The sequence below is a fragment of the Hordeum vulgare genome, chromosome 7H (genome assembly GCF_904849725.1).
Source record: "Hordeum vulgare subsp. vulgare chromosome 7H, MorexV3_pseudomolecules_assembly, whole genome shotgun sequence".
NCBI classification, from domain to species: domain Eukaryota; kingdom Viridiplantae; phylum Streptophyta; class Magnoliopsida; order Poales; family Poaceae; genus Hordeum; species Hordeum vulgare.
The window spans coordinates 63,132,365-63,148,203 of record NC_058524.1 but is presented as its reverse complement, the minus strand read 5'-3'; positions in this window follow the sequence as shown (position 1 = coordinate 63,148,203).

Below are 15,839 nucleotides of genomic sequence, written 5' to 3'. Positions count from 1 at the left end.
ACCAAGGTATCAATCCAGTAGGAGAATCTCATCAAGTCCAGAGTACCTGCACAACCACAAAAGAGCTTGCACCCAACGCTATAAAGGGTTGTCAATCCCTTCAAGATTGATTGCAAAGTGAGATGTGAAGGCGGAAAGTGCAACGAAGAAAAAGAGTAAGACTGAAAATATGGTGTGGAGTAGACCCGGGGTCCATAGTGTTCACTAGAGGCTTCTCTCAAAATAGAAAATATTACGGTGGGTGAACAAATTACTGTCGAGCAATTGATAGAACCGTGCAAAGTCATGATGATATCTAAGGCAATGATCATACATATAGGCATCACGTCCGAGACAAGTAGACCGATACTTTCTGCATCTACTACTATTACTCCACACATCGACCGCTATCCAGCATGCATCTAGTGTATTGAGTTCATGACGAACAAAGTAACGCCTTAAGCAAGATGACATGATGTAGAGGGATAATCTCAAACCAATGATTAGAACCCCATCTTTTTACCCTTGATGGCAACAACACGATGCGTGCCTCGCTACCCCTTCTCTCACTGGGTGAGGTCACCGCACGGTATGAACCCAAAACCAAGCACTTCTCCCATTGCAAGAATCATAGATCCAGTTGGCCAAACAAAACCCACAACTCGAAGAGAATTACAAGGATATGAAATCATGCATAAGAGAGATAAGAAGAAACTCAAATAAGATTCATAGATAATCTGATCATAAATCCACAATTCATCAGATCTCGACAAACACACCGCAAAAGAAGAGTACATAGGATAGATCTCCATGAAGATCATGGAGAACTTTGTATTGAAGATCCAAGAGAGAGAAGAAGCCATCTAGCTACTAGCTATGGCCCTGTAGGTCTATGGTGAACTACACACGCATCATCGGATAGGTCATGGTGTTGATGAAGAAGCCCTCCGTATCTGAATCCCCCCTCCGGCAGGGCACCAGAACATGCCTGAGACGTCTCAAATGTATCTATAATTTTTGATGGTTTCATGCTGTTATCTTGTCATCTTTGGATGTTTTATGTACATTTTATATCCTTTTTCGGACTAAATTATTAATTCAGTGCCAAGTGCCAGTTCCTGTTTTTTCTGTGTTTTTGGCTCTTTTCAGATCTGATTTTGGAACGGAGTCCAAACAGAATAAAATTCCCGAAATAAATTTTTCCCGAACGGAAGAAGATCAGTGGGCTTGAGGGCCAAGCCAGGAGAGCTATAGGGGGGCCACTAGCCGTGTAGCCGCCACCAGGGGGGCGGCCGCTAGCAGGCTTGTGGCCTCCCTGACGCCCCCCTGACCTAGCTCCTTCGCCTATATATTCCCTAAAATACAGAAAAAAAATCAGGGAATCCACGAAAACACTTTTCCGCTGCCGCAAGTTTCCGTTTCCGCGAGATCTCATCTGGAGACCCTTCCCGGTGCCCTGCCGGAGGGGACTTTGGAGTTGGAGGGCTTCTACATCAACATCACCGCCCCTCCAATGACTCGTGAGTAGTTCACTTCAGACCTACGGGTCCGTAGGTAGTAGCTAGATGGCTTCTTCTCTCTCTTGGATCTTCAATACAAAGTTCTCCATGATCTTCATGGAGATCTATCCGATGTAATCCTCTTTGGCGATGTGTTTGTCGAGACCCGATGAATTGTGGATTTGTGATTAGATTATCTATGATATATATTTGAGTCTTTGCTGATTTCTTTTGTGCATGATTTGATATCCTTGTAAGTCTCTCCGAGTCTTGGGTTTTGTTTGGCCAACTAGATCTATTATTCTTGCAATGGGAGAAGTGCTTGGTTTTGGATTCTTACCGTGTGGTGACCTTTCCCAGTGACAGTAGGGGCAGCAAGGCACACAACATGTAGTTGCCATCAACGGTAACAAGATGGGCCTTGTCGTAGATATGAGATTCTCCATCTACATCATGTCATCTTGCTTAAGGCGTTACTCTGTTCTTTTGGACTTAATACACTAGATGCATGCTGGATAGCGGTCGACCTGTGGAGTAATAGTAGTGGATGCAGAAAGTATCGGTCTACTTGTTTTGGACGTGATGCCTATAGATATAATCATTGCCATAGATGACGTCACGACTTTGCGCGGTTCTATCAATTGCTTGACAGTAATTTGTTCACCCACTGTTTATTTGCTTTCATGAGAAAAGCCACTAGTGAACACTACGGCCCCCGGGTCTATTCACACCTATCGTTTCCACTTTCGCTTTTACTTTGCTTTGTTACTTTGTTGCTTTCAGTTCTCACTTGGCAAACAATCTATAAGGGTTTGACAACCTCTTCATAGCATTGGGAGCAAGCTTTTGTGTTTGTGCAGGTAGTTGTGATACTCCTTCACTAGATCGATACCTTGGTTCTCAAAACCGAGGGAAATACTTACCACCGCTTGGCTACATCACCGTTTCCGCTTCGAGGGAACACCAACGCAAGGCTCCAAGGCCACAGAGGAAATCCTTTGCATATTTGCCTAGGAAGTCCCTAAAGGCGTAGCCATAGCAGAAGGATTCCTGGTGCCGTTGCTGAGGAGTATCAAGACACGAATAGTCTCCCGTCAGAATGTGTTTCTGGCGCCGTTGGAAGGTCTTTTGTTGCAGTAGTAGTGCCCCAGATGGGATCTTGCGGAGACAGAAGCTTGCGGCGGCGGAAAAGTACTTTCGATGATCTCCTAATGTTTTGTGGGATTTTAGGGAATATATAGGCGAAAGACCTAGGGCAGAGGTGGCCCAGGGAGCCCACAAGGTTGGGAGGCGCGGCCCCCGTGGCCGCGACTAGGGGGCTTGTGGGGTCCCTGCTGGCCCCCTGCCCTGATTCTGAGGCTTCCCGATCTTCTTCTGTTTCGGAAAAAATCTTTTTGGAAGTTTCGTTCCGTTTGGACTCTGTTTAAAATCCTCCTCTGTAAGGGGTCAAACACATGGAAAAAATAGGAACTAGCATTTGGCACTGAGTTAATAAGTTAGTCCCTAAAAAGATATAAAAGGCATACAAAACATCCAAAGTTTGACAAGATAATAGCATGAAACCATCAAAAAATATAGATACGTTGGAGACGTATCACGCACCGTTGCCGGGGTAGCGCTTGGCCATTGGTGTGCAGAGAGAGAGGAGCCACGGGTGATGATAGGGGGCGGAAAGAGGAGAGGGTGTTGGCCCCGACCTCGACCTCGAACCCGATGACCTCGCCCCTGGCCCCGACCCCGATCTCGAGCTCGACCCTGACCTCGCCACCGACCCCGACCACAACCTTGACCCCGAAGACCTTTTCCCCTACCCCGACCCCGACACCGACCCTAGCCTCTGGTGAGACATCCCCACGCCTAGGGATCTTGCTAGGATTACCATAGGAATACTTGCATTTCCGGCCTATATATTGTGTTTTATTATTGTATATTTGCTTGATTAGGTGTCATACTTTCATGCTGAGAAAAAAGGATAGTGGGCTCTAGCTAAATTCAAATGAGATGATTGCTGTATAAATGATAACTAGAAAGTAAAAATTAAATGATAAATAAAATTCTCATAGAATTTGTCTCGACGTCGACGATGCCCGACCTCGACCCCTGCCCCGACCACGACCTTCCCTACCCCGACCCCGACACTGACCCTAGCCTCTGGTGAGACATCCCCACGCCTAGGGTTCTTGATAGGATTATCATAGGAATACTTGCATTTTCGGCCTATATATTGTGTTTTATTATTGTATATTTGCTTGATTAGGTGTCATACTTGCATGTTGAGAAAAAAGATTAGTCGGCTCTAGCTAAATTCAAATGAGATGATTGTTGTACAAATGATAACTAGAAATTAAAAATTAAATGATAAAAAATTCTCATAGAATTTGTCTCGACGTCGACGATGCCCGGCCCGCATCCTCGTCGCCGAGTGGTCGGCGAGAGTCTGCTTGATAGGCGACATGTGCGGGACTGGGCTCCGTCGGGATGGCACTGGGAGGTGCTACCTTTCGGGGCGCGCACCTTGGTGAGGAGTCCAGGTCTCGTCGTCGACCCGGAGCTTCTTTGGTGGCGGGCACGTGGGCGACTATCGATGCAGAGGGAGCTGTTGGAAATATGCCCTAGAGGCAATGATAAATAGTTATTATTATATTTCCTGTTTAAAGATAATCATTTATTATCCATGCTGTAATTGTATTGAATGAAAACATATATACATGTGTGGATATATAAACAAAACATTGTCCCTAGCAAGCTGCTAGCCAGTTGATCAATGATAGTCAAGGTTTTCTGACCGTATGCAAGTGTTGTCACTTGATAATTGGATCACATCATTAGGACAATCATGTGATGGACTAGACCCAAACTATGAACGTAGCATATTGATCGTGTCGTTTTATTGCTATTATTTTCTGCGTGTCAAGTATTTGTTCCTATGACCATGAGATCATATAACTCACTCGCACCGGAGGAATACCTTGCATGCATCAAACGTCGCAACGTAACTGGGTAACTATAAAGGTGCTCTACAGGTATCTCCGAAGGTGTCCGTTGAGTTAGTATGGATCAAGACTGGGATTTGTCACTCCGTGTGACGGAGAGGTATCTCGGGGCCCACTCGGTAATACAACATCACACACAAGCCTTGCAAGCAATGTGACTAAGTGTAAGTCACGGGATCTTGTATTACGGAAGAGTAAAGAGACTTGCCGGTAACGAGATTGAAATAGGTATGCGGATTACGACGATCGAATCTCGGGCAAGTAACATACCGAAGGACAAAGGGAATGACATACGTGATTATATGAATCCTTGACACTGAGGTTAACCGATAAGATCTTTGGAGAATACGTAGGATCCAATATGGGCATCGAGGTCCCGCTATTGGACATTGACCGAGGAGTGCCTTGGGGCATGTCTACATGTTGGGTAACGTAGCATAAATTCAAAAATTTTCCTACGCATATTCAGATCTTCCTATGGAGAGACCAGCAACGAGAGAGGGGTGAGTGCATCTTCATACCTTTGAAGATCGCTAAGCGGAAGCGTTACAAGAACGCGGTTGATGGAGTCGTACTCGCGGCGATTCAGATTGCGGTGTGATTCTGATCTAGTGCCGAACTACGGCACCTCCGCGTTCAACACACGTGCAGCCCGGTGACGTCCCCCGCACCTTGATCCAGTAAGGAGGAGGGAGAGGTTGGGGAAGATCTCCAGCAGCATGACGGCGTGGTGTCATTGGAGTGACGAGGTCTCCTGGCAGGGCTTCACCAAGCACCGGTAGAGAGGAGGAGAAAGAAGAGCAGGGCTGCGCCGAGGGAGAGGGAAAACTGTGTCTCCAAAAGCCCAAAAGTGCCCACTATATATAGGAGGAGGGGAGGGGGGTGCCACCCCTAGGGTTCCCACCCTAGGTGGTGTGGCAGCCCCCCCCCCATATGGGAGGTGCGGCGGCCAGAGCAAGGGGGAGAGGTGGCGCACCCCTAGGTGGGCCTTAGGCCCACCATCGCCTAGGGTTTCCCCCCCTCTCCACCTCCTGCGCCTTGGGCTGAGTGTGGGGGCGCACCAGCCCACCTAGGGGATGGTTCCCTCCCGCACTTGGCCCATCTAGCCTCCCGGGGTCGTTGCCCCCTTCCGGTGGACCCCCGGGGCCACCTCCGGTGGTCCCGGTGGTCCCGATACGTTACCGGTGACGCCCAAAACACTTCCGGAGTACGAAACCATCCATCCTATATATCAATCTTTACCTCCAGACCACTCCGGAGCTCCTCGTGACGTCCAGGATCTCATCCGGGACTCCAAACAACTTTCTATAACCTCGTATAACAATTCCTATAACCCTAGCGTCATCGAACCTTAAGTGTGTAGACCCTATGGGTCCGGGAGATAGGCAGACATGACCGAGACACCTCTCCGGCCAATAATCATCAGCGGGGTCTGGATACCCATGGTGGCTCCCACTTGCTCCCGTATGATCTCATCGGATGAACCACAATGTCAAGGATTCAATCAATCCCGTATACAATTCCCTTTGTGTGTCGGTATAGATCTTGCCCGAGATTCGATCATCGGTATACCTATACCTTGTTCAATCTCGTTACCGGTAAGTCTCTTTACTCGTTCCGTAGCACGTCATCATGTGACTAACTCCTTAGTCACATTGAGCTCATGATGATGTTCTACAGATTGGGCCCAGAGATACCTCTCCGTCACACGGAGTGACAAATCCCGATCTCGATTCGTACCAACCCAACAGACACTTTCAGAGGTACCCGTAGTGCACCTTTATAGTCACCGTGTTACGTTGTGACGTTTGATACACCCAAAGCACTCCTACGGTATCCGGGAGTTGCACAATCTCACGGTCGAAGGAAAAGACACTTGACATTAGAAAAGCTTTAGCATACGAACAATACGATCTAGTGCTACGCTTAGGATTGGGTCTTGTCCATCACATCATTCTCCCAATGATGTGATCCCGTTATCAATGACATCTAATGCCCATGACCAGGAAACCATGATCATCTATTGACTAACGAGCTAGCCAACTAGAGGCTTGCTAGGGACACATTGTGATCTATTTATTCACACATGTATTACTGTTTCGTGTTAATACAATTATAGCATGAACAATAGACGATTATCATGAACAAGGAAATATGATAATAACCACTTTATTATTGCCTCTAGGGCATATTTCCAACAGTCTCCCACTTGCACCAGAGTCAATAATCTAGTTACATTGTGGTGTATCGAACACCCATAGCATTATGGTGTTGATCATGTTTTGCTCGTGGAAGAGGTTTAGTCAACGGGTCTGCAACATTGAGATCCGTATGTACTTTACAAATCTCTATTTCTCCACTCTGGACATGGTCCTAGATGGAGTTGTAGCGGCGTTTGATGTGCTTCGTCTTCCGGTGAAACCTGGGCTCCTTGGCTATGGCAATGGCCCGAGTGTTATCATTGAAGAGTGTCATTGGACCCGACGAGCTTGGAACCACTCCAAGGTCAGTGATGAGCTCCTTCATCCAAATTCCTTCATGAGATCCTTCTGAAGCAGCTATGTACTCCGCTTCACATGTAGATGTTGCCACGACTTCTTGCTTGCTGCTGCACCAGCTCACTGCCCCACCATTCAAAACATATACGTATCCGGTCTGTGACGTAGAGTCATATGGATCTGTGTCGAAGCTAGCGTCGACGTAACCCTTTACGACGAGCTCTTCGTCACCTCCATAAACAAGAAACATTTCCTTAGTCCTTTTCAGGTACTTAAGGATATTCTTGACCGATGTCCAGTGTTCCATACCGGGATCACTTTGGTACCTCCCTACCAAACTTATGGCAAGGTTTATATCAGGTCTGGTACACAGCATGGGATACATAAGAGAGCCTACGGCTGAAGCGTAGGGGACATAACTCATCTTCTCTCTATCTGCTACCGTGGTCGGCAACTGAGTCTTACTCAATCTCATACCTTGCAAAACTGGCAAGAACCCTTTCTTTGAGTTTTCCGTATTGAACTTCTTCAATATCTTGTCAAGGTATGTACTTTGCGAAAGACCTATGAGGTGTCTCGATCTATCTCTATAGATCTTGATGCCTAATATGTATGCAGCTTCTCCAAGGTCCTTCATTGAAAAACTCTTGTTCAAATTGGCCTTTATGCTCTCCAACATCTCTATGTCCTTCCCCATCAATAATATGTCATCCACATACAGTATGAGGAAAGCTACAGAGCTCCCACTCACTTTCTTGTATAAACAGGCTTCTCCGTAAACCTGTATGAACCCAAACGCTTTAATCACCTCATTAAAGCGAATGTTCCAACTCCGAGATGCTTGCACCAGCCCATAGATGGAGCGCTGGAGCTTGCACACTTTGTTAGCACCCTTAGGGTCGACAAAACCTTCTGGTTGCATCATATACAACTCTTCCTTAAGGTTCCCGTTAAGGAACGCTGTTTTGACGTCCATTTGCCAAATTTCATAATCATAAAAGGCGGCAATTGCTAACATGATTCGGACTGATTTCAGCTTCGCTACGGGAGAGAAAGTCTCTTCGTAGTCAATTCCTTGAATTTGTCGAAAAGCATTTGCGACAAGTCGAGCTTTATTAACGGTTACATTACCGTTTGCATGAGTCTTCTTCTTGAAGATCCATTTATTTTCTATGGCTCGCCGGTCATCGGGCAAGTCCACCAAAGTCCATACTTTGTTCTCATACATGGATCCTATCTCGTATTTCATATCTTCAAGCCATTTTTTGGAATCTGGGCCCGCCATCGCTTCTTCATAGTTCGAAGGTTCACCGTTGTCTAACAACATGATTTCCATCACAGGGTTGCCGTATCACTCTGGTGTGGAGCGTGCCCTTGTGGACCTTCGCGGTTTAGTAGTAACTTGATCCGAAGCTTCATGATCATTATCATTAACTTCCTCTTCAGTTGGTGTAGGCGCCACAGGAACAACTTCCCGTGTTGCGCTACTATCGTGTTCTAGAGGGGGTGTAATTACCTCATCAAGTTCTACCTTCCTCCCACTTACTTCTTTCGAGAGAAACTCTTTCTCTAGAAAGGATCCGTTCTTGGCAACAAAGGTCTTACCTTCGGATCTAAGATAGAAGGTATACCCAATAGTTTCCTTAGGGTATCCTATAAATACGCATTTCTCCGCTTTGGGTTCTAGCTTTTCTGGTCAAAGATTCTTCACATAAGCATTGCAGCCCCTAACTTTAAGAAATGACAACTTAGGTTTCTTGCCAAACCATAGTTCATACGGTGTCGTCTCAACGGATTTAGACGGTGCCCTATTTAAAGTGAATGCTGCAGTTTCTAATGCGTATCCCCAAAATGATAGAGGTAAGTCGGTAAGAGACATCATAGATCGTACCATGTCTAATAAAGTGCAATTACGACGTTCAGACACTCCGTTGCGTTGCAGTGTGCCAGGTGGCGTCAGTTGTGAAACGATTCCACACTTCCTTAGGTGTGTGCCAAACTCGTGACTCAAATATTATCCTCCACGATTAGATCGTCGACACTTAATTTTTCTGTCATGTTGATTCTCGACCTCACTCTGAAATTCCTTGAACCTTTCAAAGTCTCAGATTTGTGCTTCATCAAGTAGATATACCCATACCTACTCAAATCATCGGTGAGAGTGAGAACATAATGATAGCCACCGTGAGCTTCAACGTTCATTGGACCACACACATCAGTATGTATTATTTCCAGTAAGTCGGTTGCTCTCTCGATTATTCTTGAGAATGGAGTATTAGTCATCTTGCCCATGAGGCACGGTTCGCATGTGTCAAATGATTCAAAGTCAAGAGACTCTAATAGTCCATCAGTATGGAGCTTCTTCATGCGCTTAACGCCGATATGACCAAAGGCGGCAGTGCCACAAGTATGTGGGACTATCATTATCAACTTTACATCTTTTGGTACTCACACTATGAATATGCGTAACATCACGATCGAGATTCATCAAGAATAAACCATTCACCAGCGAAGCATGACCATAAAACATATCACTCATATAAATGGAACAACCATTATTCTCTGACTTAAATGAGTAGTCGTCTCGCATTAAGCAAGACCCTGATACAATATTCATGCTCAAAGCTGGTACTAAATAACAATTATTAAGGTTTAAAACTAATCCCGACGATAGATGTAGAGGTAGCGTGCCGACGGCGATCACAATGACCTTGGAGCCATTCCCGACGCGCATCGTCACCTCGTCCTTGGCCAGTCTCCGCTTATTCCGTAGTTCCTGCTTTGAGTTGCAAATGTGAGCAATAGCACCGATATCAAATACCCAGGAGCTACTACGAGCGCTGGTAATGTACACATCAATAACGTGTATATCACATATACCTTTAACGTTGCCGGCCTTCTTGTCCGCTAAGTATTTGGGGCAGTTCCGCTTCCAGTGACCTTTTCCCTTGCAATAGAAGCACTCATTCTCAGGCTTGGGTCCATTCTTTTTATTCTTCCCAACATCTGGCTTATCGGGCGCGGCAACGGCTTTGCCGTCTTTCTTGAAGTTCTTCTTACCCTTGCCCTTCTTGAAACTAGTGGTCTTGTTGACCATCAACACTTGATGCTCTTTCTTGATTTCTACTTCTGCAGACTTGAGCATCGAGTACAACTCGGGAATGGTCTTCTCCATCCCTTGCATGTTGCAGTTTAGCACAAAACCTTTGTAGCTTGGTGGGAGAGACAGGAGGATTCTGTCAATTATAGCATCATCCGGCAGTTCGACTCCAAGTGAAGTCAGACGACCGTGTAACCCAGACATTTTGAGTATGTGCTCACTGACAGAACTATTCTCCTCCATCTTACAGCTGAAGAACTTGTCGGAGACTTCATATCTCTCGACATGGGCATGAGCTTGAAAAACTAGCTTCAGCTCTTGGAACATCTCATATGCACCATGTTGCTCAAAACGCCTTTGGATCCCTGTTTCTAAACTGTATAACATGCCACACCTAACCAGAGAGTAGTCATCACTCTGCGTTTGCCAGACGTTCAGAATGTCCTGGTCTGCTGCGGGAGCGGGAGGCTCACCTAGCGGCGCATCAAGGACATAAGCCTTTTTAGCTGCTTCAAGGATGAGCTTCAAGTTGCGAACCCAGTCCGCATAGTTGCTACCATCATCTTTCAGCTTGTTTTTCTCTAGGAAAGCGTTGAAATTGAGGTTGACGTTGGCCATCTACAATATTTATAAAGACAACTTTTAGACTAAGTTCATGACAATTAAGTTCATTTAATAAAATTAGGTATGAACTCCCACTTAAATCGACATCCCTCTAGTCATCTAAGTGATACATGATCCATGTTGACTAACCCGTGTCCGATCATCACGTGAGACGGACTAGTCATCACGGTGAGCAACTTCATGCTGATCGTATTCAACCATACAACTCATGTTCGACCTTTCGGTCTCTTGTATTCGAGGTCATGTCTGTACATGCTAAGCTCGTTGAGTCAACCTAGGTGTTTCGTGTGTGTAAATCTGGCTTACACCCGTTGTATGCGAACGTTAGAATCTATCACACCCAATCATCACGTGGTGCTTCGAGACAACGATCCTTCGCAACGGTGCATACTTAGGGGAATACGTTCTCGAAATTTTAAGAGGGATCATCTTATTATGCTACCGTCGTTCTAAGCAATAAGATGAAAAACATGATAAACATCACAATGCAATCATATAGTGACATGATATGACCATTATCATCTTTGCTCTTTTGATCTCCATCTTGAGGCATCGCATGATCATCATCGTCACCGGCGTGACACCATGATCTCCATCATCATGATCTCCATCATTGTGTCTCCGTGAAGTTGTCACGCCAACTACTACTATCACTACTACTATAGCTAACCGTTAGCAATGAAGTAAAAGTAGTAAGCACATGGCGTTTCATCTCATACAATAAATTAAGACAACTCCTATGGCTCCTGCCGGTTCTCATACTCATCGACATGCAAGTCGTGAAACCTATTACAATAACATGATCATCTCATACATCATACATGCAACATCACAACTTTGGCCATATCACATCACATGTCAAACCCTACAAAAACAAGTTAGACATCCTCTAATTGTTGTTGCATGTTTTACGTGGCTGATTTTGGTTTCTAGCAAGAATGCTTTCTTACCTATGTGACAGACACAACGATTATATGCCAAAGCTATTTACCCTTCATAAGGACCCTTTTCATCAAATCCAATCCGACTAGAGTAGGAGAGATAGACACCCGCTAGCCACCTTTATGCATGGTGTGCATGTCTGTCGGTGGAACCAGTCTCACGTAAGCGTACGTGTAAATTCGGTCCGGCCGCTTCATCCCACAATACCGCCGGAAAATAATAAGACTAGTAGCGGCAAACAAATTGAAAATCATCGCCCACAACCTATTGTGTTCTACTCGTGCATAGAATCTACGCATAGAAAACCTGGCTCGGATGCCACTTTTGGGTAACGTAGCATAAATTCAAAAAAAATCCTACGCATATTCAGATCTTCCTATGGAGAGACCAGCAACGAGAGAGGGGTGATTGCATCTTCATACCTTTGAAGATCGCTAAGTGGAAGCATTACTAGAACGCGGTTGATGGAGTCGTACTCGCGGCGATTCAGATTGCGGTGTGATTCCGATCTAGTGCCGAACTACGGCACCTCAGCGTTCAACACACGTGGAGCCCGGTGACGTCTCCCGCACCTTGATCTAGCAATGAGGAGGGAGAGGTTGGGGAAGATCTCCAGCAGCACGATGGCGTGGTGTCGATGGAGAGACGAGGTCTCCCGGCAGGGCTTCGCCAAGCACCGGTAGAGAGGAGGAGAAAGAAGAGCAGGGCTGTGCCGAGGGAGAGGGAAAACCGTGTCTCCAAAAGCCCAAAAGTGCCCACTATATATAGAAGGAGGGGAGGGTGTGCCACCCCTAGGGTTCCCACCCTAGGTGGTGCGGCAGCCCCCCCAGATGGGAGGTGCGGCGGCCAGGGCAAGAGGGAGAGGTGGCGCACCCCTAGGTGGGCCTTAGGCCCACCAGCGCCTAGGGTTTCCCCCCCCTCTCCACCTCATGCGCCTTGGGCTGAGTGTGGGGGGCGCACCAACGCACCTAGGGGCTGGTTCCCTCCCGCACTTTGCCCATCTAGCCTCTCGGGGTCGTTGCCCCCTTCCGGTGGACCCCCGGGGCCACTTCCGGTGGTCCCGGTGGTCCCGATACGTTACCGGCGATGCCCGAAACACTTCTGGTGTCCGAAACCATCCGTCCTATATATCAATCTTTACCTCCGGACCATTCCGGAGCTTCTCGTGATGTCCGAGATCTCATCCGGGACTCCGAACAACTTTCGATCACCTCGTATAACAATTCCCTATAACCCTAGCGTCATCGAACCTTAAGTGTGTAGACCCTACGGGTTCGGGAGACAGGCAGACATGACCGAGACACCTCTCCGACCAATAACCATTAGCGGGGTCTGGATACCCATGGTGGATCCCACTTGTTCCACGATGATCTCATCGGATGAACCACGATGTCAAGGATTCAATCAATCCCGTATACAATTCCCTTTGTCTGTCGGTATAGATCTTGCCTGAGATTCGATCATCGGTATACCTATACCTTGTTCAATCTCGTTACCGGTAAGTCTCTTTACTCGTTACGTAGCACGGCATCGTGTGACTAACTCCTTAGTCACATTGAGCTCATGATGATGTTCTACCGAGTGGATCCAGAGATACCTCTCCATCACACGGAGTGACAAATCCCGATCTCGATTCGTGCAAACCCAACAGACACTTTCAGAGGTACCCGTAGTGCACCTTTATAGTCACCCAGTTATGTTATGACGTTTGATACACCCAAAGCACTCCTACGGTATCCGGGAGTTGCACAATCTCACAGTCGAAGGAAAAGACACTTGACATTAGAAAAGCTTTAGCATACGAACAATACGATCTAGTCCTACGATTAGGATTGGGTCTTGTCCATCACATCATTCTCCCAATGATGTGATCCCGTTATCAATGACATCTAATGCCCATGACCAGGAAACCATGATCATCTACTGACTAACGAGCTAGCCAACTAGAGGCTTGCTAGGGACACATTGTGATCTATTTATTCACACATGTATTACTGTTTCCTGTTAATACAATTATAGCATGAACAATAGACGATTATCATGAACAAGGAAATATGATAATAACCACTTTATTATTGCCTCTAGGGCATATTTCCAACACTACATAGTTCTCGAACCCGCAGGGTCTGCACACTTAACGTTCGATGATGTTTTAGTATAGTTGAGTTATATGTGTGGTTACCGAATGTTGTTCGGAGTCCCGGATGAGATCATGGACATCATGAGGGTTTCCGGAATGGTCCGGAAACGAAGATTGATATATAGGATGGTTTCATTTGGTCACCGGAAAGTCTCGAGCAATTCCGGCAGTGTACCGGGAGTGACGAATGGGTTCGGGAGTTCACCGGGAGGGGCCCACCCACCTGGGAGTGAGCCCAAGGCACCAGGGTGGCGCCACAAGTCCTTAGTGGGCTGGTGGAGTCAGCCCAAGGGGCCCATGGCGCGACATAAGAAAATACAAAAAGAAAATAAAAGATAAAGGGAAAGAGGGAGGTGGGAAGGAAGAGGATGACTCCTCCTTCCCAAACCAAATTGGAGGAGGAGTCCTCCTCCTCCCTTGGCCGGCGCACCCTTGAGGCCTTGTGCCTCAAGGCTAGCCCTCCCCTCCCTCCTATATATATTGGTGGTTTAGGGCTGATTTGAGACACAACTTTGCCAAGTGCAACTCAAACCTATACCACGTAGTTTTACCTCTAGATCGGATTTCTGCGGAGCTCTGACGGAGCCCTGCAGGAGTAGATCATCACCACCACCGGAGCGCCGTCACGCTTCCGGAGAACTCATCTACTTCTCCGTCTTGCTTGCTGGATCAAGAAGGCCGAGATCATCATGGAGTTGTACGTGTGCTGAACGCGGAGGTGCCGTCCGTTCGGCGCTAGATCGGAACGGATCGTGGGATGGGTCACGGGACGGTTCGTGGGACGGTTCAAGGTACGTGAAGACGTTCCACTACATCAACCACATTTCTCAACGCTTCCTGCTGTGCGATCTACAAGGGTACGTAGATCCAAACCTCCACTTGTAGATGGACATCACCATGATAGGTTTTCGTGTGCGTAGGAATTTTTTTGTTTCCATGCAACGTTCCCCAACAGGAGCCGGCCCCCACGGAGGTGGTACGTTGTTGTGTCAGGGAGGATGACGAACACATCAGTCTCTACATGGGTGTGTTGTATGCCATATTCTCCAATACGTGGCAGGTTCTTCAGGGATATCACCCGAGCTACGATCCGGTGATGGTTCCTTATCTTTGGGTTGCCATCGCCTGTGCCGTGAGATGTCAACTGAGTTTGTATTAGTGATAATATTCGAGATGTATTAGTGATATTATCTTTTGGTTGACTTTCGGTTTGTCATTGCTCCTTGTGTGACTTTCATGTGTGTTCTTGATCGAGGAATCCCGATTGTTGTCATGTGGGGTGCTTCCTCCTCTTCTCTTCTTCCGATATATACCTTGGTGTAATGCGTAAGGAGAGAAGAGGAGAAGGGCCCATCATGTGTGAGTAAATATCCACCAACATATCTACACCATCATATCAGTGTGAGAGTGTGCACCAACGCACCATGAGATATGAGTGTTATTTAAGGAAAGCCTCGACTAATCGAAAGTCAACCGATATTGAATTAGGTCTATTTGGACATGTGTATGTTATTGCAGGGAACACCTCCTAGTGCCTAAGTTTTGCCGGAATGTTGATTCATTTCCATTCTGTCAAATTTCAGGTGCTCAATATGTCTTATTTGAATAATGGTCATGTCGAATTTTTGAACACAAGAAATGTCTGACGATGATAGGATCCTTGAGTGTGAACTTGATACGTCTCCAACGTATCTATAATTTTTGATGTTTTCATGCTATTATCTTGTCAAACTTTGGATGTTTTGCATGCCTTTTATATATTTTCTGGGACTGACTTATTAACTCACTGCCAAGTGCCAGTTCTTGTTTTTTTTCATGTTTTTACCCCTTTTAGAGGAGATTTTGAAACGGAGTTCAAACGGAAGAAAATCCCCGAAAAGATTTTTTTTGGAACGGAAGAAGATCGGGGAGCTTGGGATCCAAGGCAGGGGAGCACCAGGGGCCCCACAAGCCCCCACCCCGCGGCCAGGGGGCGCGCCATCCAGGCTTGTGGGCCCCCTGGACGTCCCCTGACCTAGGTCTTTCGCCTATATATTCCCGTAAATTCCCGAAAAAATCAAGAGA